The sequence below is a fragment of the Ipomoea nil genome, unplaced genomic scaffold (genome assembly GCF_001879475.1).
Source record: "Ipomoea nil cultivar Tokyo-kokei standard unplaced genomic scaffold, Asagao_1.1 scaffold1596, whole genome shotgun sequence".
Taxonomy (NCBI): Eukaryota; Viridiplantae; Streptophyta; class Magnoliopsida; order Solanales; family Convolvulaceae; genus Ipomoea; species Ipomoea nil.
This window is the reverse complement of record NW_017618024.1, coordinates 1,158,022-1,183,412: the sequence shown is the minus strand read 5'-3', so window position 1 is coordinate 1,183,412 and position 25,391 is coordinate 1,158,022. Positions and strand designations below refer to the sequence as shown.

The following is a 25,391-nucleotide window of genomic DNA, read 5'->3' as shown; positions in this document are numbered from 1 at the left end:
GGGTATGGACTTATTGTTGGAGAAATTCTGAGAAAGAAGAATGTGCCTCTCAGAAGACACAAAAATGTTGGAATCTACAGAACTCTTTTCAGAAAATTTGGACCTGACTATGGCAAGAAAACAAATCGAAGGAAAGGATTAGAAGGAGGTGGTTCTACAACCACACCTCAGAGCTCTCGAAAAAGAAACAGTAAAACTCCATCCGCAGGAAGTGCACACATGGGTTCGAGCAACCCAAGCAACAGAGATCAAGAAGCAGTAAGCTCGGCTATAGCACTTATTCCATTTCAGGAAGTGGTAGAGTCTGAAGCTCATGAAGTGGACATACCCGTAATGCCAACTGAAGAAGATACCACCCAAATGGAGTTTGCAGGAGTTGAAGTGCAAGTTTCCAATGACTTGCAAAGGAGAATCTCGAATCAATCTGCAGTTGATGCTCGTGTTGAGCCCATTGTGTTCGACAAAACACAAACTCGAGATGATCCGGAACTGATGAAGGAATTAAACCGAGTTCAAGCATGGAAGGAATGGAGACTTGAAAGATATCACTCTTTTATCTCCAAAGTTGATTCAGAGTTGATACAAAGTGAAGAATTAGCCTTTGAATAGCTAGGAACCAACTCAATGCTTGAAGCACTAAACATGGATGCAAATCAAGTTTATAGGCTGAAGCTTCAAGAAAAGAACAGTAAAGGAAAACGAGTGGCCGCAGCAACTCAAGAAGATGCCAATCAAGTCTCTCCAAATGATATTGAAAAAGAGAATGAAATGAGGCTACAGATTGCTCTACACAGATCGTTGACTGACACTCATGGACATCCAGGTGATACTTCAATTAATATAGCCAATGATTTTCTTGAAAATTTTGGAGAAAGGGCGAATGAAGGAAATACACTTGTTGAGGTACCAATTTCAGCTTCTGAAACGCATGAGTCTATTCCTGTCAGAGTTCACTGTGCTGAACTTTTGATATCAAATGTGACCCCCACCAACATTGATATAAATGCTATGGACCCTACAAGGGATGAATTTAGAGACCAAATTGATGGTGAAATCAGACCATCAATTGGGGGGGAATATTCACATGAAGTGCCAGTACACGATAACACCCATATATTGTCACTTCAAAATACCTCTCTGGAAGCTACTTTAAATGCAGAGCTTATTTCAAGAACAGAGGTAATTGAAGAAGAAGTGGAAAATCATCTTGAAGAAGCCGAATCACCAAAAGAGAATTTGCAACTCACCGAAAATCTGGTTCTTGGAGATTCAAGAAGGAATTTATTCAAGAGTCTACACTCTTTGAATATGCAAGGAGGCCGAACCCGAGAAGAAGATGAAGATGATTTATTGGTTTCTTTGTTTGCAAAAGTCACTGAATCAAGTGATATGGTGTGTCAGAAAATCGGAAGTACTCTCACCGAGCAAGGGCATCTCTCTCTACAACATTTTGAGAACACACGAACAAATTTGAAGGAGTTGTTGGAGTATCAAAACACTTTGCAGACAAAAATTGAAAGAGCCGAACGACATTTGAAAGGAGATCTCACTGAAGGTTTATTGGAGATCATCCAGCTGATGAAGAAGGAACGAGAAGCCACAGAGAAAATCAACAGTGAAAGACACCTGAGACAAATCAAAGCCATACAAGATCAAGAAACAAGGATAAATCACCTTGAGGTGGAATTATCCTCCATGGCTAATAAATTGTCTATTTTGCAGGATGTTTCTCTCAAAACACATGATGGAGTTAAGATTTTTAAAGCCAATCAAGAGCAAGATTCCAAATCCCTTGGCTTTTTGATTGATAATGCCATAAGGGGGGAAGAAATTCTCAATCATCTGGCTTTACAACAACATGAATTCATCATTGGAAATTAGTCACAACAACCAGCTCAGACCGCCGCACCTACGAAAGGCCGTGGACGAGGATGTGGTCAACAATCCCAAGTTGGTTTCGCTCAATTTGCAAATCCGAGTCTTGGATCAAGTTCATCAAAAGTGGCCGAAACTCGAGATTGGTTCGAATGCTCAAAAGGAACCTTAACACCACAGAAAGTCTGGACATCCGAGAATGTGCCGAGTATGGTGAAAAGATGGCCAAAAGCTGATCAAGCTCAATGGATTTCGGACAAAAATAAAGAAGAAGAAGCGAAACGAAAGCAAACCGAAATGTGGTATGAGCTCAGAGACTATACCAAGAACAATGGTGAAAGTCTGGGATTCCAAAGAAGCTTTGAAGAATGCATAATTTGGTGGGAAGCCGGAGCTCTTCCGGGCACCAACATTAAAGAGGCCTTTGGACACTACATGGCTGGGAATGTGACTAAGAAATTTGAATGTGAGAAGTTCAAGAATGATATCTGCAAGAAGAGAGAACATATCAAGGATATATTGAAAGTTGACATGGGAGTCAAGAAACCCAGAAGGTAATCAAGCATAAATTCCTCAAGAATATGATGTTTTGAATTTCTATGATTTTGGCTACAATAATATTTCCTCAAATCGACTAATATGAATAAAAATTTCTCATGGTCTGATCTAAGTCTGTTTTGATTTATTTTTTGGCTATCATGTAATTAGTTGGTGAATCAAAAGACAAGAGTTGTTAAACGCATGCAAAATTTTGATAAAGATAAAAAAATTGATTAAAAATTTAATCAAGGATGCGTATAGGACTTGTCTAAATTAATTCACAAAGTTTTATTTTCCCTAGAATTATTTTTATCAAACTCATCTTGGCTTTGTCGAAATAAAATTGAGTAAAAATAAAAATATTTTTCAATGACTTAAAGCCAATGTTTGAGTATAGGTTATGGCATTATCAAAAGGGGGGAAATTGTTAGGAATAAATTGTAATAGATTTTGATAAGCCATATTGTAATTCGTAGATCCCCAATTTTATTTTATTAGACTAGTCGAGTCTTAGACCAAGAAAGGGAAAAATAAATTCATTAGTTGAGGAAATGGATGAAGAAGATATCAAGCCAAAAATCAAGAATTTGTCAAGAGAAAATGGCAAACAGAAGAGGAAGATGTATGCGTATGAAATTTGAGAAAATCCCTCAAGAAATTCCGAAGAAGAAAGAACGTGACTAGAAGTTTGCATGAAGCTATCTTGAAGATCAAGCATCTATGGAAAGAAAGGAGTACACCAAGTGGAACAAGAAAATAACCAATAGGTTGTACAGACGAGAAGGTAGAAGCTTGAAATATTATGTGCAAGGTCACAGGTTCGAATCTCACATCCCACATATTTTAAAGAAGCCAAGTTAAAATTCCATCTGATCAAGTTAGAGGCGATGATTTGGCCGAAGGGATACAATTTGCAAGTCAATGGGATGAGATTTCCAATTTGACTAAGGGATGCAATTTACAAAGTCAAAGGGAATGAGATTTCCAAATTGACTAAGGGATGAAGTTTAAAAGTGAAGGGATGCAGTTTCTCAAATTGGTATCCCAAACAAATTGGAACCCCGAAATTGAAATAGGGATGCAATTTCATCAGAAAGAATTGAAGTTCAAATTGGTACAGGGAAATCAATTTGAAGGGATGAGATTTACAAGGCTTCAATTCAATTGGAGATATAGATTGCAATTCAATTGGAGATATAGATTGCAAGGGATGAGATTGCAATTTCAAATCAAGTAAGGGATGAGAATTCAATTGACAAATCTAGCAAGGGATAGAGATTTCATTTTCCAAGTCTCAAATTGGTATCCCAAACAAATTGGAACCCCGAAATTGAAATAGGGATGCAATTTCATCAGAAAGAATTGAAGTTCAAATTGGTACAGGGAAATCAATTTGAAGGGATGAGATTTACAAGGCTTCAATTCAATTGGAGATATAGATTGCAAGGGATGAGATTGCAATTCCAAATCAAGTAAGGGATGAGAATTCAATTGACAAATCTAGCAAGGGATAGAGATTTCATTTTCCAAGTCAATTGAAGAGATGAAGTCTGGAAGCAGTATACAAACCCGTATACAAACCCAAATACACGAAAAACAGAGGAAGATATTGGAAGAAGTTGCAGAAGCAAAAACGAGCAAAAACGAAAAACAGAGGAAGATATTAGAAGAAGTTGCAGAAGCAAAAATACTAGTCTAACTAGTAAGGGATTATATTGGAGAATATATTTTGAAGATAAAAATCCCAAGAGGCGTGATCTACACCAGATGGAGATTCATGGGACGCCATTTTTGCTGAAACCTCAAGCTCAATTTGAAATATCTGACAAGATCTGCAACGTTATCTTCTCTTCTGACAAAAGGCTTAATATCTGACAAGATCTGCAACGTTATCTTATCTTCTAACAAAAGGCTATACAGCTAAGCAAAATTCGAAAATGAGACCGTTTCTTTCCAACGGACGGATTCTCATTACCAGCTATAAATAGATGAAGATTGAAGATGAGGAAAGCAGAAGCAAGAAGCAAATAGCAGAAGCAAGAAGCAATAGAGCAAGAATACAGAGCTAAACAGAGCATACAAAATTCAAAGAAAGCTTTCCATCTCAGGAGCTTAAATTGATATATCTTTTGTGAGATAAACACTCAGAGTGATACAGAGCTTAGAAAAGAAATATCCAAGAGTGTTGAAATCTTCATCAACTTCAAGAGATTAAGTGCATCAACGAAGATCATCTACAGAATCTCAAAGTTGGAAGCAAGGCAAAACTTGTTTTGGAGCAAAACAAGGGAAAGGAGGAAAGTAACACGGAGTTGTGAAATCCTGGATTGTCACACGGAGCTGTGAGATCCGAAGCAGCAGTGTCGGGAAGACATTGGGCGTGATTGGTGTGGGCTTGGTGATCAAAGCACCAGATCACGGAAGATACGTTTCTACCAGATCGTAGAAGACGGGGGGAAAGTAGCACGGAGTTGTGAAATCCTGGGAAAGTAACGCGGCGACGTGAAACCCGAAGCAGCAGTGTTGGAGGCACTGGGCGTGATTAGTGTGGGCTTGGTGATCAAAGCACTAGATCACGGAATTCATTGTATCTTGGAACCTAGAAGTGGTGGATATAGTGAATTAGCTCTTGGAGAAAAGAGCAAGTGGAGTAGGAGGATTACATCACCTCGCGAACCACTATAAATTGCCTTGTGTTCTTTACTGCTTTCTTTACTTACCGCTCTTGCTTGCTTCTCACGTCAATAATCTTGACACGATCTACACACACACCTATCGTTTATTTAATTCCGCTGTGCACCTGACTCTAACAATCTAGTTAAGAGTCTTGGTTTATCTCTGGCTTACCTTTTGTTATGTTGTGCGAAAAAGTTTGAAAGTCTATTCACCCCCCCCCCCCCTCTAGACTTTCACCTTACCTCTTTTGGGACCAACAATTGGTATCAGAGCTGGTGCCTATCCGAGTCAGAATTTGTCTTTAATCGATACTAACAATTGGTATCAAGGCCTGTTAGCCTATTTGAGTCAATTAGTATCAAGAGCAGGTTGTCTATTTGGGTCAACCTTGTTTCTGACTGCTAGGCAGATCCATCTTACCCAGTGTGTGTAAATTGGATTATTTGTCTCTCGTATCCATCGAGAAGATGAATAAAGATTTAGCTCAAAATCTGTTATTTTCACTTGATAAATTTGATGATTGGAAAGTTCGTATGCAGGTTCATCTATCAGCTTTACACGATGAAATGTGGGAAGTTATTTCCACTGGCCCGATCGAAATATTGAAAGTAAATACGGCTTTTCTTCTATCACCGGATGCTCAACAATTCGTACCAAAGCCAAAACCGGAATGGACGCCGGATGATAGAAAAAGGAACAATCTTGACAACATTGCCAAAGATATTCTGTTCAAAGCCATTGATGATACAATATTCCCAAAAGTGCGAAAATGTACAAGTGCAAAAGAAATTTGGGATACTCTCATCAAGATCGGAGAAGGAGATGAACAAGAAAAAGATAACAAGCTCACTATTGCTATGAAGAAGTTCGAGGACTTCAAAATGCTCTCAAACGAATCCATTGTTGATATGGAAGCTCGAATGATCAAAATCCTTGGAGAAATTAATGACCTTGGCAAAAATATTAGCCAAAAGGAAATTAATCTCAAAGTTCTATGAGGCTTACCATCTACTTGGGATATGAAGGTTACGGCTATGCGAGATCACCGAGATCTAAGAATATTGTCAACCGACAAATTATTTAGTGATCTTAAAGCATATGAGTTTGAAATGAAGGCCAAAGATGATGAAGTTCATGAAATTCGAAATCCAGCTCTAATGGCCGAACAACCGTCAACCTCCAGGTCAGTAGATAATATTGATTTTATAACTGACGAACAATTTGCTCTTTTTGTTAAAAAATTCAAAAGGTTCATGCGAAAAGGAGACAACAAAAATTCTGCTCGTGGAAAATTCGTCTCTCGCACGACACAAGAAGAGAAAGTCGAAGAAAACAATTTATGCTACAATTGCCGCAAACCCGGACATTTCAAAATAAATTATCCATATCCGATCGTTAGCAAGTATCAAGGCATAAATGTTGAATCTACACCGAATAAATCCGAAAGCAAAGATCGAAGGTTCAAGCGCGACAAAAGAAAAGTTCTCGTTAGCAATGAACCAAATGAAAATGATGAGTCGAATGAATTGTCATCAAGTGATGAAAGCTCAAGTTCGGAAGATGACACGGCTCTAATATGCAAATCAATTGAGTTGAGTTCAAGTGAAGAGTGCTTTATGGCTCTTGGAGCAGAGGAAGAAGAGGTAACATCTAATTCTTTCAATTCTGTTAATTCCTCTTTTTCTCGTGAATCTATTGGCAGTCTAATGCGAGATTGTCAAGAGATTATGCTCACTCATCCTCAACTCAAGGAGCACAATAATATTCTAATTCTTGAAAAAGAAGAGATGAATAAAAAATTGCAAGATGCTTTACTTGAAGTGAGTAACTTGAAGAGTGAAAATATTCAACTTCAAGAAGAGTGTAAATCAAGAGAGGTTAGAGAACATAACCTTCGGGCTACTATTGCTACGTTTACTAATTCGTCCAAAATCATGGATAAAATGGTAAACATGCAAAAGCCATCAGGAGATAGAACCGGAATCGGTTATGACTCCACATGTTCTCAAACCCCTCCGAAACCGACTAATTCTACTACGCCTTTAACCAATAAAGTGCAAGTAGTAAAATTTGTTAAAAGTCAGTATAGCACAATGAGACAAGGACTTGGCTATCAAACAAAAGCAAAGTTGAATGTTGAAAGGCCGAAACAGTTCAATAATACGGCAAAGCAACAAAAATTCTTCAAGCAAAGATATGCCAAAGAGTCACGTGCAAAAAGAATTTTTAGAAAAGAGGGAAGCTTTTCTAGAAATAGAGATGGAAGATTTTATTCCACTCAAAAGGATTGGTTGTGTAAATCCTGTTTTAATGCTTCTTATAAACCAAAGCAACAATCCTCTTCCCAGGTGCCTAAGTATAAAAAAGTTTTTCAAAACCCGGCGCCAAAAATGTTTTCAAAAGTTAATTATGATTATCGTGTTTCAAATGGTTACAAACCGCCTTATCTTAATTCAATAGGATCAAGGTGGGTTTGGTTACCAAAAATTACTAACAGCAAAGGACCCAAGCAAGTATGGGTACCTAAAACCAACTAATCTTTTTTGTAGGATGTTTGGTACATCGACAGTGGTTGCTCACGCCACATGACTAGAAATAAATCTTGTCTAGTGAATTTCAAGAAAATCGATGGACCAAAAGTTATATTTGGAGGAAATCAAAATTATGGAACTACAAAAGGAGTTGGTACAATTGAAAGAAATGGTTTGAAGATCGAAGATGTTTCATTTGTTGAAGGCCTAAAATTCAATTTGTTGAGCACTAGTCAATTTTGTGATAAAGGCTATCTTGTGGAATTTTCCAAAGATAATTGCCTAATCAAAAATGAGCTCTCAAATGAAGTTGTGCTCACTGGAAAAAGGCGAAAGAACATGTATGTTGTTGATTGGAGCACAAGCAAAGATTCAGTATGCTTAATGGCCAGAAATTCGAATGAAGCAAATTGGGAATGGCACAGAAAGCTCAACCATTTAAACTTCAAGACCATCAATCAGCTTGCAAAGAAAAATCTAGTTGAAGGACTACCAAGTATTATCTTCAAGAAGGACCAAGTGTGTGATGCATGCCAACGCGGAAAGCAAATCAAATCATCATTCAAGTCTAAGACGCACGAATCAACATCAAGACCGCTAAGCTTGCTACACATGGACTTATTTGGACCGGTTGATCCAATAAGTGTAAGTGGTAAGAAATATACTCTTGTTGTTGTTGATGATTTTTCCAGGTACACTTGGACCGTGTTTCTCAAGAAGAAAAATGAAGTTGAACAAGTGTTTCCGAAGCTGTTGAAGCAACTACAAAATGAGAAAGAATTGCAAATATCAAAAATCCGAACCGATCGTGGAACCGAGTTCGTGAATGGAGTTATACAAGCTTTTTGCAATTCACATGGAATTTCTCATCAATTATCTGCCGCTAGAACACCACAACAAAATGGTGTTGCCGAAAGAAGAAACCGGACGCTTAAAGAAGCCGCACGAGTGATGATTAGTGCAGCCGGTCTCCCGAAAAGATATTGGGCGGAAGCTATCAACACTGCCTGTTATACTCAAAATCGAAGCATGATCCATAAGCAGTATAGCAAGACACCATATGAGCTATATAAATGGAGAAAGGAGTACACCAAGTGGAACAAGAAAATAACCAATAGGTTGTACAGACGAGAAGGTAGAAGCTTGAAATATTATGTGCAAGGTCACAGGTTCGAATCTCACATCCCACATATTTTAAAGAAGCCAAGTTAAAATTCCATCTGATCAAGTTAGAGGCGATGATTTGGCCGAAGGGATACAATTTGCAAGTCAATGGGATGAGATTTCCAATTTGACTAAGGGATGCAATTTACAAAGTCAAAGGGAATGAGATTTCCAAATTGACTAAGGGATGAAGTTTAAAAGTGAAGGGATGCAGTTTCTCAAATTGGTATCCCAAACAAATTGGAACCCCGAAATTGAAATAGGGATGCAATTTCATCAGAAAGAATTGAAGTTCAAATTGGTACAGGGAAATCAATTTGAAGGGATGAGATTTACAAGGCTTCAATTCAATTGGAGATATAGATTGCAATTCAATTGGAGATATAGATTGCAAGGGATGAGATTGCAATTTCAAATCAAGTAAGGGATGAGAATTCAATTGACAAATCTAGCAAGGGATAGAGATTTCATTTTCCAAGTCTCAAATTGGTATCCCAAACAAATTGGAACCCCGAAATTGAAATAGGGATGCAATTTCATCAGAAAGAATTGAAGTTCAAATTGGTACAGGGAAATCAATTTGAAGGGATGAGATTTACAAGGCTTCAATTCAATTGGAGATATAGATTGCAAGGGATGAGATTGCAATTCCAAATCAAGTAAGGGATGAGAATTCAATTGACAAATCTAGCAAGGGATAGAGATTTCATTTTCCAAGTCAATTGAAGAGATGAAGTCTGGAAGCAGTATACAAACCCGTATACAAACCCAAATACACGAAAAACAGAGGAAGATATTGGAAGAAGTTGCAGAAGCAAAAACGAGCAAAAACGAAAAACAGAGGAAGATATTAGAAGAAGTTGCAGAAGCAAAAATACTAGTCTAACTAGTAAGGGATTATATTGGAGAATATATTTTGAAGATAAAAATCCCAAGAGGCGTGATCTACACCAGATGGAGATTCATGGGACGCCATTTTTGCTGAAACCTCAAGCTCAATTTGAAATATCTGACAAGATCTGCAACGTTATCTTCTCTTCTGACAAAAGGCTTAATATCTGACAAGATCTGCAACGTTATCTTATCTTCTAACAAAAGGCTATACAGCTAAGCAAAATTCGAAAATGAGACCGTTTCTTTCCAACGGACGGATTCTCATTACCAGCTATAAATAGATGAAGATTGAAGATGAGGAAAGCAGAAGCAAGAAGCAAATAGCAGAAGCAAGAAGCAATAGAGCAAGAATACAGAGCTAAACAGAGCATACAAAATTCAAAGAAAGCTTTCCATCTCAGGAGCTTAAATTGATATATCTTTTGTGAGATAAACACTCAGAGTGATACAGAGCTTAGAAAAGAAATATCCAAGAGTGTTGAAATCTTCATCAACTTCAAGAGATTAAGTGCATCAACGAAGATCATCTACAGAATCTCAAAGTTGGAAGCAAGGCAAAACTTGTTTTGGAGCAAAACAAGGGAAAGGAGGAAAGTAACACGGAGTTGTGAAATCCTGGATTGTCACACGGAGCTGTGAGATCCGAAGCAGCAGTGTCGGGAAGACATTGGGCGTGATTGGTGTGGGCTTGGTGATCAAAGCACCAGATCACGGAAGATACGTTTCTACCAGATCGTAGAAGACGGGGGGAAAGTAGCACGGAGTTGTGAAATCCTGGGAAAGTAACGCGGCGACGTGAAACCCGAAGCAGCAGTGTTGGAGGCACTGGGCGTGATTAGTGTGGGCTTGGTGATCAAAGCACTAGATCACGGAATTCATTGTATCTTGGAACCTAGAAGTGGTGGATATAGTGAATTAGCTCTTGGAGAAAAGAGCAAGTGGAGTAGGAGGATTACATCACCTCGCGAACCACTATAAATTGCCTTGTGTTCTTTACTGCTTTCTTTACTTACCGCTCTTGCTTGCTTCTCACGTCAATAATCTTGACACGATCTACACACACACCTATCGTTTATTTAATTCCGCTGTGCACCTGACTCTAACAATCTAGTTAAGAGTCTTGGTTTATCTCTGGCTTACCTTTTGTTATGTTGTGCGAAAAAGTTTGAAAGTCTATTCACCCCCCCCCCCCCCTCTAGACTTTCACCTTACCTCTTTTGGGACCAACAACTTATCCTATTACGACTTCTAAACATAAACAACACCCGAACATGCGAATTCCCACGCAAATCTATATCAAGAACATTAAAACACAAATTCCCAATCCACCCTAGGGATCTAATTCCTCCCAAACCCTCAAAATCACAAATTATCTTTAACATCAAGAAATATCAAGATTCGTCAAGAATCATCACATCAATATCAAGAACCTCTTTTCAACATCAAGATCATCAAGATTATCAAGAATACACATAAATCATCTTATCAATCATCAAGAATATATCACAATTAACATAGAGGAATTAATCAAGACACAAGCATATAGAAAGAAGCCAAGGAAGGAGATTATAGCAAAGAAAATAGGTTTTGTTGAGACATGGGTTACCTCTTAGCCTTAATTAATTTCCTTGGCTATGAAGGGTCTTTCTTTAAGATTTCTTCTTTCTTGATTTCTCCTAAGAGATTTCTTGGAATTTATTTCTTGGAACTTCTTGTGTGGTGAGAGATTATTATGGTGTGAGTTCTAGGTGCCTCCTATGTCCCTATTTATATAATTAAGAATCCTAATTAGGGTCTAAGTGGCATGGGTTTGCTAATTCTATTTCTTATAGGACTAAGGGGTTGGCTTTAAGGATAAAGGCCCACGGACCATGGTGGACCCCTTTTTAGCAATTTAATGGATTTTAATTCCCTTTTTAGGATGGGTGATAAATTAATTAATTTGGTTTAGAGGCCGTAACACGGAGTGTTACATTTGAACTATATATTAGAGTTTCAAAATTTTGATTTGCAGTTTGAATTGAAATATCAACAACATGATCTAGGACTTCAATAGTCTACTATAGTACTATAGTACGAGTTGGGACTATAACACGTAAATCATCTTCTTGCAAACTGGCTATTAACTGAGTTGGAAAAACTAGTAGGGGATTATTTATTTGTACAGTTTCAGGTTGAGAGAAAGGAAATACATCCTCATAAAAGCATGCATCCCTGGTGACAAACATTTCTTTCGTGCTAAGATCATACAATTTATATCCCTTGACACCATTAGGAAATCCCAAGAAGATACATTTCTTGGCCCTTGGAGAGAACTTAGTTTGGTGACCACCAACAACTACAACTAGTGTTGTAAAAATTGGCCTAGGCAATTTCAGCCCTAGGCCACTTTTAGTCGGATGGTCGGCTAGGTGCCCTAAGCACCGAGTTGGGCACCCAACTCGACTGAGTCGGCACACAACTAGGTCGATTCGGTGCCTAACTCGGCCAAGTGGTTTTTTTGCCTGTTCGGTTGCTCCTCTTCTATATTCCTCAAGCCATGCACTTAACTAACCATCTAGGAGATGTAGTTGACTTGTTTGTGGGATTACAGCAGTCTAACAACTCACAACTCTAAGCGGGAAAAGTGAAGACGATATACTGGAATTAATCGACCACCTAGGAGGCGCCTAGGCGCAAGGCGCCATCGGCCGCCGACTAGCGCCTAGCGCCTTCTGCAACATTGACTGCAGCATATGCCAAGCATCCAAACGCCTTCATAAGGTTGTACTGTGGGACTTTGGATAACATAATCTGATAGGGGTTCTTATTATTAATAGCATTGGATGGTAACCTGTTGATGATATATGTTGCATGAAGAATGCAGTCCCCCCAAATGGGTTTAGGAACCCCAACCTAAAATTTCAATGCCCTAGCAACTGATAAAATATGTCCATATATACTTACACTCAAATTGGTTATACACAAGATTGTGGTGTGTATACACAAGATTTTTGGTGAATCATTCCCCTCTCTTTATAAAACTCTAGCATCTCAAATTTTTTACCATTGTCTGTGTGAATAACCTTAATAGACTTACCAAATTGGTTAAAAATCAACACGTAAAAAATTTGGAGTAATTTCCTTGCCTCGTGTTTTCCTTTCATAAGGTACACACATGTTGCTCTACTAAAGTAATCTACAACAATCAAGAAATAACAATGTCCATACGTGGTGAGAATCCTATAAGCCCCCCAAATGTAAAAATGCACAAAGTCGAAACATTTAGTTATATATGAAATGCTAAATGGAAATACCAATCTTTTTTGCTTAGCAAAATGACAACAATCACACACCAAATTAGAAGAAATAGTGATTATGGAATCAAAATCATGTAGAAGTTCTATTTTCATATTAGAAACATGTTCTAAACTAGCATGCTAAGCATCAAATTGTTTAGGTTGATCATTATTCTTACGAATACAAGACGAAGTAGTAAAGGAAGACATAGAAACAACATACAGTCCCTCTTGAAGCTTAGTTGTTTCAATCGTTTTCCCAGAAGCTAGTTCCTATATAACACATTTATCAGGACGAAACAATACGTTGTACAAGGAATCTTTCACCAACTAACTTACTGGAACTAAATTAAATCGAAAGGCAGATGTGTGTTGCACCATTGTCCATAATCTAAATATTTTTACTATCACCATATTGGGAATCAAAAAATGTGCCTTCCACTGTGTTCAACGGTCGAACCCTACATAGGATAGGTAGGTGTTACCCTTTGAACCTTCAGTTGATATATTTATTCTACTGGCTGTACAATAGAATGTGATGTCTTTGAATCGACTGCCGTTTGTGTAGACGATGATATATCCCACACAGGAACCTCCTAACCATGTTCTGTTCTCATGACTATGTGCCCGTTTTGGTCATGGGTCACTATTCCTGGTTCTGCAAGAGTTTCTAAAGAATTGAGCACAATCAATTCTCTGTTGAAGCGACCCTACTTCTCTCTCACATAGGTGATTCTTTTCTGAGTATCTCGCATACTCACACATGTCAACTGACATTCGAATCATTAAAGCATCATCGTGTTAGCCTCGTGCGAGAGTCACTATTCTAATGAGGAATGGCAGGGAGTCCGAGAACCCCATAGTCACACGCTTCGTTCCATAATTTAGCTGTCCCATTAAACCTAGGTGTCAGCTAGGTTAGGTATCCACTATAGAACTTTATTCCAATGGCTTTAGACCCATTGCTCGTGTAAACTTCTCAGTCAAATCTCTATTTAACACTTTAGTTAATGGATCCGCAACGTTCTATTTTGAATTCACATAGTCAACCAAGACAACACCAGTTGTGAGAAGTTGTTTAATGATATTATTTCTATGACATATATGTCTAGACTTACCATTATACATATGACTTCGTACCCTACCAATCATGGCTTGACTATCGCAATGTATAGTACACATATTGGAGGTACATGTCTTTCTCAACTAAGAATATCCTTGAGAAAATGTCGTAGCCATTCAGCCTCTTCAGAACATTTATCTAAGGCTATCAGCTCAGATTCCATCGTGGATCTAGCTATCAAAGTTTTTTTAGAGGACTTCCATGCAATGGCTGCAACTGTGAACGTGAACACGTAGCCACTCGTGGACTTAGAGTCCTTAATATCCGATATCTAGTTAGCATCGCTATACCCTTCAAGTACAACATGGTATCTTGTATAGTGCAGTCCAAAACACGAGTACCCCTTAGGTATCTCATAACCCTCACAATTTCCTTCTAGTGCATATCACGGGGTTACTCGTATATCTGCTGAGTTTACTAATCGCAAAGGCAATGTTTGTCATAGTACAACTCATTAGATACATTAAACTACCAATAATTTGAGCATATTCTACTTAAGAAATACACTCTCCGTGATTCTTTGATAGTAAAATGTTTGTATCAAATGGTGTCCTAGCTACTTGATTATCATCCTTGTTTAATTTTTCAAGGATTTTATCAACATAATGAGTTTGGCTTAACATAAGACCATCAAGTCTTCTAATGATTTTAATCCCGAGGATTATATTAGCCAAACTCATATCCTTTTTTGTCAAATCTCGCATTTAACATGTTTTTGGTAGACTTGATCATTCGATGGTTACTACCAACGATGAGTATATCGTCTATGTATAAACAAAGAATGACATAACCGTGTATCGTTTCCTTGACGTAGACACACTTGTCACTCTCGTTTATCTTAAACCCATTGGTTAACATCGCATGGTCAAACTTCTTGTGCCATTGTTTAGGATCTTGCATTAAACCATATAATGATTTAACCAATCTACACACTTTCTTTTCTTGGTCTGGAACAACACACCCTTCGGGTTGTTCCATATAGATTTCATCATCTAACTCGCCATTTAAGAAAGCGGTTTTCACATCCATTTGGTGAACTTCCAAATTCCACAATTCGGCTATGTCAATTGGAGAGAGTCTGGAAAATGAATCATCCATAAAAAGAACCGCCTAGGGCCATTTATACCTCTCCAATCGCGTAAAAAATACAAGTTAAACTGATTATGGGTTTGTGGTCACGATCTACCTCACAGTGTGAAATCCACTATGACTTTTCAGCATAATTCGCAGGTTCCAGAGGTCACGATTGAGTTCACGCCATGACCTCGATTGTGACCACCCACTCTGCGCAGCAGTTTTGATTTCTAGGTCATTTTTCACCTTGTAGACTTCTGAACTAGCCTTTATCGTTTTCATAAAATGTGTAGCCCTTTGAGTTTCTGTTTCAATGCCACTTTAATCATTTCATTTCAATACTCCTAGCTCGAGATATGCTCAAAATACCGAGACGTCGCCTGAAAGGGAAAAATGCAAAGCATAATGATGTCATGCTGGCTGACACAAAGTGACCACCAGTGTGACCCATGTTCTTCACTTAAAAATGCATATTTCTTCATCTCTTTTGTTCCTTTGGTTCCCCGAGTCATGTCATGATACTTCCACTCGCTCTTTTTCACTTTCTTGACCTCTCATGACTCCTGGAACTGGCCTTTGTGTCACGATGACTTCAAAACAAATCCAATTGAGCTCCAATTTACATGAACTTACAACCAATGCCTCAAAATCACCTCAATGACACAAATGAATAAAATAAGCACATACTTTGCTTCCAATTAACATGAAATCATATGAGTTTGATATCAATTGTGCACATAATAATATTAAGACTTAACACTTATCAAATCTCCCCACACTTAGACCTTGCTTTCCCTCAAGCAAGACAAAGAAAATACAAGCAAATATAAGTGTTGAGTACACTCAAAGCAATCATACCCTTCTAATGGTTGTGTAGACAAGCTATGCAAAAGAAGTTAAGAATGTGTTGTTCCTCCCCCTACCTTGAAGATATAGTGAAATGAGTGTTGCACCCTCAATTAGATCAAAATTTAAGTAAACCAAAGACCCCAAGATCACTCCTTTATTTTGGCTATTCAAGGGACACCTCTCAACACACTTATCCACAAACGAAAAGAATGATTCAATCTTCAAATTCTACAGGCCTACAGAGCCGAGCCCACTAATGAGAACGATGCACACGAGCTCTCTAACGTTGCCACATTTGGCCCCCAAAGACCCATTTAGTCAAGTGTGATGGTGTGACACAAGTTACTCCACGCGTTTTTGTCTTAGCGTGAGTTTCTCTCTTTTTTTCTAATCACCTCTAGGATAGCTCATCGAGTTAACCGCCTTCACGTAGAGCTCTACACTTTTTTGAAGTTTGTGCAATGGTTACTCGAATCCTACGAGACGGCTCACCTCATGTTTTTCCCTCTCAAGTAAGGATAGCTTAAAGTCTTTTTTAGCTTTTTCCATTGACTCTTTTTGCATCCCCTCATGCCTTTTTCATTGGGGGGTAGGGAATCACACAACTCACCAAAAGAAAAAATCTCACCTTTTGCTTTGTGGCACACCGAGAAAGTTCATTCCGGGTCTTACCACCTTACATTTTACAAACCATCCCGTGTACACTCCCATTTCAAGAGATCATTGACCTAGGTCCATGGAAGTGGTAGATTGAACCCCAAACAAGCATGCAAATGAATATAATCCTGCTTGGGCGCTATGCAAATCTCACACAGTGTTGGAGTGATTCCAAACATTTTCAACCAATTGAGCCTATAACACCCCTTTTTCCACAAATGCAAAGTAGAATGAACAACAACACATCCAAGATTTAAAATGCACATCATATCCACCTAATGTTTACAAAAGTATGACCATAAAGAAGGTACATGGTGCTAGGTCCTTCGTTGGACCTACAAGGATATAAATTTTCAAAGAATGATGCATTCCTTAATTCTATTATTGTGTTATTGTGTACATTTGGATTATGGGATTCATGTACTCAGAACCGATAAACACTACTATTATGTGCATTGCTCATAAAGATACAATCCACCGTTTTATAATCTATCTTTATTTTCTTAGGTGTTGGCACCAACACTTTGGCAAAACACCCCCACACCTTGAGGTATTGGTAGGAAGGCTTCTTACCTTTCTACAGCTCATAAGGAGTCTTATCGAGCTCCTTGTGGGGTACCGTATTTAAAAGGTAATTACTTGTCAAAATTGTCACACTCCACATGTTTTGATGTAGGCCTGAATTTATAAGCATCACATTCATTATATCTTTCAACATGCGATTCTCTCGTTCGGCAACACCATTTGATTGAGGTGCGTAAGGTGTCATACACTCGTGTATAATACCTATACTTGCGCAGAAGTCACTAATAGGTGCTTCGTACTCACCACCTCTATCGCTTCTAACCCTCTTAATCTTACGATTAAGTTGGTTTTCAACTCCATTCTTATAAAGAATGAATTTCTCTAATGCTTCATCTTCGCTTTTCAGCAAATACACATAGCAATAACGTGTGCTATTATCACTAAACATGATAAAATACTTATTACCACATCTTGTTTGTATCGATTTAAAGTCACACAAATCACTTTGGATTAAGTCAAGTGATTCAGTTTGCCTTTCAACCCATTTGAAAGGTGTCTTAGTTAGTTTTGTCTAATAATAATTATTATTATTATTATAATTATAATTATAATAATAACAACAACAACAACAACAACAACAATAATAATAATAATAATAATAATAATAATAATAATAATAATAATAATAATAATAACAATAACAATAACAATAACAATAACAATAACAATAACAATAACAATAACAATAACAATAATAACAACAACAATAATAATAATAATAACAATAATAAGAATAACAATAACAAGAATAACAACAACAACAATAACAACAACAATAACAACAACAACAACAATAACAATAACAACAACAATACTAATAATAATAATAATAATAATAATAATAATAATAATAATAATATAATTTCAAAGTCCATATTTTGATTTAAATTCTGTTTTGATTGAATATTTGTTGAGCATATAATGTGGGTGTTTTGTAAATGGTTGTTAGCTGATAGCTATTAGCTGATTGGGTTAGTAGGTTTGACTAGTTGATGAGATTAGCTGATTGTAGAAAAGTGTTTGGTAAATTAGTTGTTAGCTGATAGCTGATTACATAAAAAATGACTATCTCAAAAAGCTTATCGAAAAAGCTATTTTGAGCAGTTTTTTGAATTTTAGTTGAGATGGAGCCTTTTAGTTATCAGTTTGGGCTTTTAGTTGAGATGGAGCACATGCTTCAATTTGGTGTAAGAGGCTAATCGTTATACTGTGGACCCTAATCCTATACGACGTCGTTTTGAACTTTAATTTTAAAGGAGACCATTTGTTTTTTAGTTCGCGTTACAGAGTTTTTTTTTTTTTGTAAGGTATGCTTCTGTGCATCGTGTTATGCGTTTCTGTACATAATGTTACGAAATTCTATACCTTAAGCGTAAAGATTCTGAACCTGAAATTGATTAGTAGTTGTATAACACAAAACATATTATATGTCTTATTTTACGAATTTATGTCTTGTATTATGAAATTATGTGATTATAGGAAATAAATTATTTACATAAATCATATCTGAGAATAAGTAAAATAGAAAACATGTTTATGTATCTCGTGTTATGCATTTTTGTACATCATGTTATGTGTTTCTGTCAGTGTTGAAAAAGACGTTAGGCGCCCCTTAGGCGCCCGATTTATTATTTTTTTTTTTTTTTGAAAACCGGGGTTCGGCCGCCGACCGCGGAGGAGGCCGATTTTTCGTTCCTCGACGCGGCCGAGCGCCGCCTAACGCCTAGGCGTGATTTTTGCAACACTGGTTTCTGTACATCATGTTACACAATTCTGTACGTTAAGCATAAGGATTTCTGTACATGAAATTGATTAGTAGTTGTATAACACAAAACACATTGTATGCCTTATCTTACGAGTTTATGTCTTATATTATGCAATTATGTGCCTATATGACATTAATTATTTATATAAATCAGATATGAGAATAAGTAAAACAGAAAACATGTGTATGTATCTCATGTTATGCGTTTATGTACATCATGTTACACAATTCTGTACATTACGCATAAGAATTCTGCATCTAAAATAAATTAAAATTTGGGTTGAAACATAAGAAACGAAAAGTTACGGAATCTGTTAAAACTTAAATATCAAAGAACGTCGTTTTGATCCAGGGTCCACAATACTATGTGGACCCTGGTCCACGATATAAATTGCCATTAGAGGCAACCCCATGCCAAAGATCATTGGGTTCAAAATCGGTCGCACACGTGAGAGGACGTGTTAAGTATATAATATATAAACATAAATATGAAATCCAAATATCAGCTTAGACTTTTGTTCAGATAAAGCACATGCTTCAATTATATTTACAGTATAGATTTGCAATTTGTATTTTGTTTGTCTAGTAACTTATGTTACACATTTAACTTATGTTTATAGTTGAGGTTACACGTTGTTTTTCTTTTTTTCTTTCTTTCTTTCTTGTTCTTTCATTTTTTACCCAACCAAGAACTCTCGACTCTATATATAGCTTGATGGTTTTATTGGGACTAGGCCCACCATAAACCGGGTATAGAGATACAAAACGGGGGTAGGAAAACAATAGCTTTATTACCCGGGGCGCTAAGCCCAAAATAGTACGTACAAAGCCCGAGGCCTAGAATGACGGCCCAAGGAATGGGTTATAGCTAACTATGTTACTGGTAGGAATCGAGCACAGGTAGCTGGGTTGAGAGTATAGACCAGAGACCACTAGATCAGTGTGTCTGTCGTGCTTAGATGATTCCCCATCGAAGGGAGGGAAGGATGCATTATATAGTGCGAAGGGCCTTTTGGATTGATGACAAGTGTACGGTATCAACTAGCCATCCGTATCCATGCTCCACGTGTCCCATGCATGCCTCATGTCTTCACCCACGTCTCCGCACTCTCTCCCACCTTCTCTACCAACCCTCTCTACCTCTCCCAGCCGATGGGGGCACCGATGGTGAGCCCGAGGCTGCATGGTCCCCGCTATTCACGCCATGCCATGGGAAGTCCGATGGGCTCACATTACTAGCCATGCGCTAGCCTGAAGGGTCGATTACCAACCCCCAATGTCGTACCGTACCCCTCCACATCATATCGCACCATTTCGAACACCACAACGCACCGCCTCGAGAACAGGGGGCGCCGTTGAAGTGCCCGAGGGCGCACCACCCTGCCCGGCCACGCCACGGCTTAAGGTGGTCGGCGGGTCACGCCGCCGGCCGGCCAATGGCCGGTCGTGGCCTGTTAATGAATCTGCCGGCCCAGAATATAGGGCATAAATATACGTTATAGCACTTCAATGAACATAAGATGATGTAGTTTGATTGTCTTGGATGTGTGTTGTTGTACGAGAGGGCGTGGGTTTAAAACTTGCCGGCAGCGCCTTCTTTTGTTGCATTTTACCCCAACTCTAGTCGGTGGGGCGCCACCGGGGTGACGAGACATGCACCCCCCCCCCCCCCTCTGGCCACGCCCAGCCGCCGGGTTTCCAAAACGGCGGGCCAACCCACCGGCCGACCGCAGGGCATTCTGCCCCGGTAACCTTTTCTCTCGCCTTCTTTTGTTCCATTTTACTCCAACTCTAGCCGGTGGGGCGACGCCGGGGTGACGAGACGCGCACCCCCTGCTGGCCACGCCCAGCCACCTGGTTTCCAACACGGCGGGCCAATCCACCGGTCAGGGGCCGGCCGACCACAGGTCATTCTGCCCCGGTAACCTTTTCTCTCTCTTCCTTTGTGTCTTTTGGGCCACCATGCATGCTTGTCTTCCTAGACCAATAAGACTTGGGCCAACCTCCTTTCTTCACCCCCACTTGCGCCAATATTTTCCCAATAAAATGGGCCAGCCTTCTTCCTTCACCCCCACTTGGACCAATATTTTCCCAATAAAATGGACCCCCTAGGGTCCCATGTCCCCTTCATAGCTAATTGGCTCAAACCAAGAAAACTAATAGATAGTTTTTACGGGAAATTGAACTTGGGACTTTGTAGTTACTAGTTACCAATTTACGTCAACTGTACGACCAACTTGGCAGATGAATAATTATTACATCTCAAAATTTATTATTAATGGGGGCGGAGGCTAAGGACCGAGTCAGGCATGCTGCGCGACTGGGCTTGGTAATCAAAGGTTGCGGCAGGTACTGGGAGGGGATTGTTGGGCGTCGGCCAGGTTGGGCGAGTTCAGCCCTTGCTCGATTCGAGATGTGGCGCTATGGCTTACCATTGAGGGATGTGGTTAAATGGTTAATGTCCACCTACTTATCACTAATTGATTTTAAGTAGGATATGACAACAAGATAGGCAAAGAACTCTGTGGTTAAGCGTGCTTGACTTACAATAATTATAATGCAGCACTAAGATACATCAATTATTATAAATAAAGAATAATTACACTTTTAGTCCTTCAATTGTTGGCCAAGCACCTTGTGCTCAGATGGCATGTAGTGACCTCTCCCATGTGGGAGGTCATGAGATCATTTGTGCTTTAGTAGGTTGAGAAAGTACGTTTGAACAGATACTACAATGTAATAGAGTCAGTAGCAAAAAAAAAAAAAAAAACAAAAAAAACCCTTCAATTGTTCGCTATTATGCAATTCAGTTCCCAATTTTCAATTTTAATCAATATGATCCTCAATTATTTTACCATATTAAATTTAGTCATTCAAGATATAAAACACTCAATTTTGCCGTTCAATTTTTTGAAAAGAAAGAAAATATAAGTAAATAATTGAGGGATTAAATTGATTGTTTTACACCTTGAGATATTATATTTACAATATAGTATAGTAAAATAATTAAATACTACAATAACTAAAATTAAAAATAAGAGATTAAATTGCATAATAAATAACAATTGAGAGACAAAAAATATAATTATCCATGTATATAATATCAACCACACACTTCGTCTTCGTTCCATTATTCACTTGAGCTTGACATATATACCTCTCGTGTAGACCACAATTTTTATACTATTTGCTTTTCCTTTATGCATTAGCAATATTCTTCTATCCTTTCATATTGCCATTTTTTTAACGTTAATTCTCCTCATTAACCGGGTCCAACAGTATCCCTCTTCTGCTTTTTGTCCGCATTATATGAAAACAATGACACTTCCAGTATAAACAGATAAATTTATTGTGACAAACATTTAAAGAATCTTTCAAATGGTTCACATATTCATATATTTCGCAGATAATATGTGAAGAAGATTAATTTGACAATTCTTTGAATGCGTAATGAGGCATTTGGTTGGAAGGAGAGAATTAGGGGTAGTAGTCAAAGATCATTTAGTCTAGTGGCATGAAGTGACTATCCCAAATGAGAGGTGGGAGGTCATGAACAGGGCCGGTTTTTAGATTTTTGTGTCCCCGTTCGGATAAATAAATGAGGCCCTATCAAAATCACAATCTTTAAAATTAATACCATAATAATAATAATAATAATAATAATAATAATAATAATAATAATAATAATAATAAAGTGGTATAATGTTGGTGTGCCCAAAGAAAAAAACAAAAAAAACATATTATGGAATAAATTACAATAATAATAATAATAATAATAATAATAATAGTGTGTGCAAACTCGCAATGCAAAATGATTAAAAAAAAAGGGTAGAAAAAAAAACAAAAAACATATTATGGAATAAATTACAATTATAATTATAATAATAGTGTGCGCAACGCGCAAGGCAAAAAAAATATATATTCAAAGTTGGAGCAGTGCTCAAGTGTTGAAATTTTGAACCATTGACCTCTAAGTTACTAAAGTGCAATAAGCACATGTTCCTACCATTCCTCCACAGAACCCTTTAAGTTTAAATGAAACCTTTTAGTTTTTATTCCTAAACTAGTTAGGTAAAAATTAAATATTGAACCCTCTAAAATTTGGGGGCCCTGGTCATGGATTCGATCTCCAGTGAGGGCATTATTGACTCTTTGTGCTTTAATAGGTTGAGAAAGATTTTTAATGGGAACGTAGTTATGAATAGATACTACATTTTAACATAGTCGACGACACTAAAAAATTATAATAAAGGACAAATTTGTAAATTCTTTCTTTTTTCCTTTCCCATCTGTTGTGAAATTCCAATTCTTTGGGGGACGTAGGAGTTAATTCAATGGTTAACCAAAAAAATGTAATTTTGATTACTAAAGAATTTTTTTGAAAAGGATTTCCAATTCTTGCATACCAAACATGCCATAAATTCAAAGAATGTTTATCCGTGACTTTTTGCTTTTTGTGTGGTGCCAAATGTTTTTTCAGCCTTTCAGGTGTCAACTCACTAAGGGTGTGTTTGATTCGCACATGAGAATCAGAATTAGAATGTGTATTAAATACTTGGTAATGATAATGGGTTTTGGTAAAAGTATTTAACATGTTTGGTCGTATAGTGGAATGGGAACGGTTACTAATAGTAGTGTTTGAGAATGAATAACGGAATGAAACCCTTATTTTATTTGGGTATGAATTTTTCAATTGATGGTGTATTCAAATCCCATAGTAGTGGTCTAAAAATCTATCAATCAAACAATAACAATCTCTTTCATACCCATTCTTATGGGCAAAACCCATCAACCAAACACACTCGGAATGTGCACCAAAATGATGGCCTTTGGGCGATTTTTATGCTATGGACCCTGGTCCACCTTGCAAGGTGGACCCAGGTCCAAAATGTGTTTTCTCCCTTGCCGTTAACTTGCCGTTTATCTTCAGAATTAGTTTCTCTATATTCATTAATTTTTTAACTTTATATTCACAATTTTAGAACTCTATATTCAAAATTACAAAACTCAATATTCACAATTGCAGAACTCTATATTCAGAATTACAGAACTCTATATTCACAATTTCATAACTCTATATTCATAATTTTTGAACTCTATATTCATATATATATATATATATATATATATATATATATATATATATATATATATATATATATATATATATATATATATATATATATATATATATATATATATATATATATATATATATATATACATACATACATACATACATAATATGTATGTATGTATGTATGTATGTATGTATTTATTTATTTATTTATTTATTTATTTATCAATGGCTGAGGAAATGGTGTCATTAACGGCACCGTTACTCCAAACACGCGTTTTGCAATCGTTATGCTGTGCATCCGAGTGCACCATGCATGGTGCATACGGATGCAAAAACGACGTCGTTTTGACAAAAAACGCGCGTCCCACTTAAAAAGAAAATTCCAGTTTCGATTCCCCTCACCAGCATTATGTTCTTCATTCATTCTGAATTTTTAGTTCATAGATTCTGGATTTTTAGTTCATAGATTCTGGATTTTTAGTTCATTGATTCTGGATTTTTAGTTCATTGATTCTGGATATTTAGACGTAAATCGAAACTGATTTTTTTTTTTTCATTCATGCTGGATATTTAGTTCATTCGTTATAGATATTTAGTTCATTTATTATGGATTTTTAGTTCATTCATTCTGTATTTTTAGTTCATTCATTCTAGATTTTTAGTTCATAGATTCTGGATTTTTAGTTCATTGATTCCGAATTTTTAGTTCATTGATTCCGGATATATAGTTCAAATTATGCACAACATAATGATATTACTGGGAATCGAAACTGATTATTTTTTTTAACTGGGACGCGCATTTTTAACCAAAACGTCGTCATTTTTGTATCTGTATGCATCATGCATGGTGCACACGAATACACAGCATAATTTGTGGACCTGGGTTCACAGCATAATTTGCTGCCTTTTGGGGTTTGGATCTGATGAATAAATATTGGGTTGGGCCAAGTGAAATTAATAATTTCCAACACAAGTATAAAGAGTCCGTATGCACCACCATAATAATACAATCGTTATGCTATGAACCTGTGTCCAGAATGCATTGTGAACACGATAACGGTACTATTAGTGGCACCGTTATTTTCTATTTTTTTAAAAAAAAATTCAGACCGCTTCATTATAGGAGCATATGTTCATAATTTTATCACTATATGTTCATAATATAAAATTATTAAAACAAATATAAAATATATTAAAACTTCTGGCTCAGGATTAAATACAAATATAAAATATATTAAAACTTCTGGCTCAGGATTCACAATTTAATATGGACCCTAGTCCATAGCATAACAATTGCTAA

At 37.3% G+C, this 25,391-nt stretch overlaps 1 long non-coding RNA gene across 1 annotated transcript; it reads right to left on the bottom strand.

Annotated features, from left to right (window-relative positions):
* Positions 1 to 329: 329 nt before the first annotated feature.
* Positions 330 to 24,364, bottom strand: LOC109190954. Its single transcript, XR_002055834.1, has 3 exons — positions 24,354 to 24,364; positions 15,603 to 15,718; positions 330 to 340 (listed from the first exon to the last, which is right to left on the bottom strand). It is a non-coding gene; the product is annotated as an uncharacterized LOC109190954 (long non-coding RNA).
* Positions 24,365 to 25,391: the final 1,027 nt, after the last annotated feature.